This window comes from Dermacentor silvarum, chromosome 1 (genome assembly GCF_013339745.2).
Source record: "Dermacentor silvarum isolate Dsil-2018 chromosome 1, BIME_Dsil_1.4, whole genome shotgun sequence".
Taxonomy (NCBI): Eukaryota; Metazoa; Arthropoda; class Arachnida; order Ixodida; family Ixodidae; genus Dermacentor; species Dermacentor silvarum.
In genome coordinates this window covers 204534404-204539785 of record NC_051154.1, presented here as the reverse complement: position 1 = coordinate 204539785, position 5382 = coordinate 204534404, and positions in this window count along the sequence as shown.

Here is a 5382-nt window from a genome sequence, read left to right as displayed (position 1 = left end):
TGAGGAGCAGGACGTAGTGGCACGGCTGACGGGAATGGCCAACGGTCTGAGGTGGTGGCCGCGCGATAGCCTCGGCATAGCAGAGAGGTACAGTCACCGGTAAAAGCAACTGGAGTCGGAACCGGCGGAGTCTCGTGGGCAGAAGGTAGAGCTGCACAACTTGCTCTTGTATGACCTGACGAAGGTTGACAGGGAAAGGCGAGGGTGTTTGCGCTGCTGAGGACAGCAGCGAAAGCTGATGAGTGACCTCAGCACGGACGAACGCCTTCAGCTGGCCAAGCAGGGAGTCCATGTCAGGAGAGGTGGCCATGCTCGCTAGGATTTCGTCGGATACAGGGGGGCGCCGCGTGAGAAGCGCCTGTCTGCAGACCTCGTCGAAACTCTGGCAAAGTTCAGTGACCTGATAAACACTGTCAGTTTTTTTTTCAGCGCAAGGTTCATCGTCGGAAATGCCCTTCATGATGTGACGTTCTTGTCCACTTCCGCCATCGTCGGGGTGACACGCCGGCAGAGGTTGTCGATGTCCTCTATGTAGCTGGTGAACGTTTCACCATTTGCAGGAATCGGCTTCGTAGGCGTTGTCCAGCGCGAAGCTTGCGCATGCCAGGGCGGCCGAAAACTTCTGCGATGCTGGTTTGAAGCTAGCGCACGTGCGGAGATCAGTTTCGTGGTTTTTAAACCACAGCTTGGCGACACCCGATAAATACAAGATTGCGTTGTGAAGTTCAGGGGATCGTCCCATTTGTTGGTGGTGCTTGCTCTTTCGTACGATTCCAGCCAATCTTCAACGTCTTTCTTTTCGATGCCGCTGAAGATGTCAGGATCTCGCTGACGCTGGGCACCGGCACAAACGATGGCTGGCGAAAACCGGTGGGGATGTCTGGCTGGCGTCGTCAGGCATGAAGGACGGCAGAGGTTCGGTTGCGTAATTCCAGAGTGGGTGAAAACTGCAGCACCTGTATCAAAATCTAATGCCAACAAAGGATAAGACATGAGAGCAGCAGGCAGCGCTGGCAGCGTCTCAACAAGAGCAACCCACGCAAACTCGAGCTCGCGCCTCGCGGACGACTGCTGATGTGACTGCCGCGCCGGGCATTGCTCTTTACTACACTTTCTTTACCTACTGTTATGACCGGCCCGCAAAGGACCTCTCAAGTGTGTGAAGCAGTCCTGCTCATTTTCCCATGTCGAGGTAATTGCCCTCATCCCCAGGAAAGTGTCACCCCTAAGGTCCCTGTCACGCCCTGAGTGGACAGGCAGGAGAGTACATGAAGGGGAGGAAGTCAACTTCACAAACTGATAAGGGACAAGACTGCGCTGAGCACGCAGGCACTGACACCTTCCTGGACGCAACCACAAACAGACTTCGACTACAGAAGACTACGGGAGTGAATGACCCTTTCGGTGGGGACCTCGCCATCGATTGTATCGATTGTGCGCGAGGGGTTATTTAAGGCCGCCCTGGCCCACTTGTTAGGCAGCACGCTCGAGACTCGGATAGAGCCACAACCATGTACCAATGAAATGATACATACTTTCTATATTTTGGGATTTTTTTTTCATCATCACGATGCCCGCCTTCGTCGCCGTCACCTGATTCTTGCGGTGAAGGCCCACCTCACCCGGTCGAGATCGTATCGGCTGGTTGGAAGCAATAGGATACTCCACGCTTTGTCTTGACTTCAGCAGAATGGTGAGCGCTTGACTTTCTTTGAGAATTTGCCAGGTTTTAGCTCGTGTGTTTTCTAAAACGGCGAATTAGTTTCTGTACGTGCAGGCTCCTGTTGAAAGCTTCCTCACGTCACAGAAGAGTAAGAAGTCCTCGTTCGGGATTCACCACGGATTTGAGCAAACGGAAAAAGCCAGAGTTGTTACTACTTTGTGAAGAGCTGGGAATTCGTGTCATGAAAATTCAGAGAAAGGCGCAGCTTATAAAGGCGATTGACAAGTGCGGTGCTCTTGAGGACAAATTTTCAGAAGCATGGGAAGAGAGAGAGCAACGAAATGAAAAAGCTGAACCGAACGCTGCAGAAGAAAGGCAGAGAGCTGATCAAAAGAAAGCTGCAGAAAGAAAGGAACGAGACGGACAGAGAGCTCACGAACTAAAGCTAAAGGAACTGGATGTGCAGCGGGATCGGGCCAGGCAATCAGCAAATAACCTCTCTATAAAGGAAAGAGATTCAGGTGAAGCAGGAGTAAAAATAAAAGATCGCATGTCGTCGTACAATGTGAACGATGACATGGGATTGTTCCTCGTTACGTTCAAACGAACCTGCGAGAAAAACGGGTTTGCACTAGAGAGCTGGCCACAACAGATTCTGATCATCCTTCTTGGCGAAGCCACCGAAATAACTACACGGCTTAGAAGAGACGATGCAGATGAGTATCAGAAAGTAAAAGCTGCGTTGCTAAGGAAATATCGGCTCTCAGCGGAGGCTTTCCGCCGCCGTTTTCGGGAGGCAGCAAGAACATCGGGCGAGTCTTCAAGATTTCGCTTATAAGCTGAAAGCCAATTTAATTCAGCGGATAAAAGGAGAAGACGGGTTCGGTTGTAACGAAAACGTTGTTGAGATAATTTACATAGAGCCGTTCTATGGGCCCTTGAGCGAAGAGATGCGCATGTGTATTCAAGATACGCTGGGCGAAAAAGGCTTGGAACGTGCTTCGGTGCGACCAGATGAATTCGCCACACGTCGCAAACGCGAGAAAACAGACCGTTCACTAAATTTAGCCAAACGCAAAACAGGCGCTTCTTTCACACCGAGAACGCTGGAAGTGGGAAAAAAGACGTGCCGACCGGTAATTCAGGCCAGAATAACACCACACCAAAAGACGAAAGAAAAACAGCAAGAGAGTTGGAGGCTACAAAAAGGTCGTCTGTTTCCGCTTTCAGGAGCCTGGACACCTTGTGATCAGCTGTCGGAAGTTTAGAATTGTGTTTTTTTTTTTCGTGAAGAGCGACGACGACAACTTGGTGCTCTTAGAACCCTACCTTCGCGACCTAGTAGTGAATGGAATGCCATGTAAGGTACTTAGGGACTCAGCTGCGACAATTTACATTGTCCAACCCGCGTATGTGAAGCCTGAGGATTTCACCGGGGAATGGGCTTATATCCAGCAGACAGTTGAGAAGAATAGTGCTTGCTTGCCCATAGCCAGCGTGAAGATTGAGGGGCCGCTGACTGGAGCCGTAGTATTGCGAAAGCTGTCTAAACATTATTCTCACTTATTCTCAAAGTGCTCTGAGATGCTGTTGATGAAGAAGGGCCTGAGTTTTGGTAACCATACGGTCCAAACTCTCACGCGCTCCAAAGCTCGGGAGATCGCGGCGAAACTAAATCACGGCAACAAAGCCAAAAATATACCTCATAACATAGGCACTCAGGAAGCACAGCACGTAGCTAGTGAAAGCGGTGGAGAAGGCGCTAACGAGGAGGCATGCCTGTCAGTGGGAATTCCACAGCAAGGGCTAGCAGATGAATCGGAGACTAATTTGGTGCTGCCACATTCGGAAGGTTTTTAGACCTACTGAAGGTTGATAAAGAGGGAATCGCGGCATAGCAAGATAGCGATGTATGCCTCCACAAGCTGAAAGAACAAAAGGAAAAGTTGATAGCCAGGAAGAACATCACTTTTCAGCGCCGGAGTGGTCTTTTGCACCGACAGTACAACAACACGAAGGGGGTATACAGTATGATCAGCTCGTTGCTTCCTCAAGATACAGAGCTCCAATCCTCAACCTGTGCCTAGGCAATGGCTGGGCTGGCCATCCAGAAATAAAGAAGTATAAGGACAGGTTACTGCGAGAATTGTATTTGCCTGGATGCTTCAAAGATGTAGAGAATTATGTCCAGAAATGCGAGGCTTGTCAGAAAGTGGGCAAGCCACACGAAACGAGGAAATCACCTATGAAGTTTGTTCGTGTAATCACTGAAACCTTCAAAGGCTTAGAGGTTGATGTGGTGGGACCCTTTCCCGTGACTAGTTCAGGGTACAAATACATTTTGACAATAATTTGCCCCGCAACCAAATTTCGAGAGGTCGCTCCCTCAAAGAAATCAATTCAGTCGAGGTAGTTGAAGCCTTACTCTCGGTATTATCCCAATTAGGTTTCCCATCTGAGCTGCAAATCGATCAGGGCAGCGTATGCACCAGCGCTCTTACTACGACCTTCCTAGAAAGGTGCGGCATTACCATTATTCGAAGTTTAGTGCGGCATCCGCAGAGCAACCGTGTAAAAGCATGGCACTCCGTGCTAAAAAGGGTACTGCGGATTTTGTGTTACGAGCAAAGAAAGGCCTGGGGGGCGTGCTTAGGGGCCACTTTGTTTGCCTTGAGGTCGGTGCCGCATGAAGCAACAGGGTTCATCCCAGCCGAGCTTGTTTATTGGAGGTCGCTTCGATCTCCGCTTCAAATTGTGTGTGAGGCATGGGAAGGGCATGGGGATAATCCTGCAGTTCTTGAGTACGTATTAGAACTGCTACAGCGGTTTCAGTCTTGTCGAGAGATGGTGGAAGCAAGCATGAAATCCGCCCATAGGAAAGCTAAAGTATACTACGATAGGAACGCTCGGAAGCGAACTTTCACTGTAGGAGATAAGGTGCTTTTGCTAACGGCACCCAGAAAAAGAAAACAAGATAGACGTTCTTTAGGAGCACTCTGTGGGCGGAGGTCATAGAAGCTTTCAGACGCGAACTATGCCGTCAGAATAGTGGGCAGACGTAAAGAGCTGAGGATCGACCACACGAACCTAATAAAGCCATTACGAGAGCGCGAAGCCACAGTTCATCTCTCAATAAATGCACCCGAAGAAGTGGAAACAGAATTTTCTTATCCGATGCCGCCAACAGAACCTTTTCTTTCTAAGGTTCACGTGGACATAGGCGCAGACTCAAAATTAGATCCACGCCAGCGAAGAAAACTACGAGAGCTCATGGGTGGCTTTGAAATCTGTTATTTGGGTCGGCCAGGTAGAACTAGCTTGATAGAGCATGATATTAAACTGGTATCGGATGAGCCAATTCGGTGTAGATCCTACCGGGTTTCACCTAGGTAGAGGCAAATTTTGGAAACCGAGAGAGAGAGAGAGAGAGAGAAAAAACATTTATTTGGAAACCGAGATCCAGACGATAATAGAGATAGGGTTAAGTATTCAATCCGAGAGTGGGTACACTTCCCCGCTAATTCTGGTTGAGAGTCCGAGGAAAAGCCCCAGACCTTGTATCGAATACCGCAGGCTAAACACCTTAACCAAGGATCAGAATTACCCCATTCCTAATCTGAAAGAGCAGGTGGAGACAATCAGCATTGCTGAATACGTATCTACGCTGGAATTCACCATGGGTTAGTGGCAGGTACCATTGACAGAGAAAGCTAGCCATT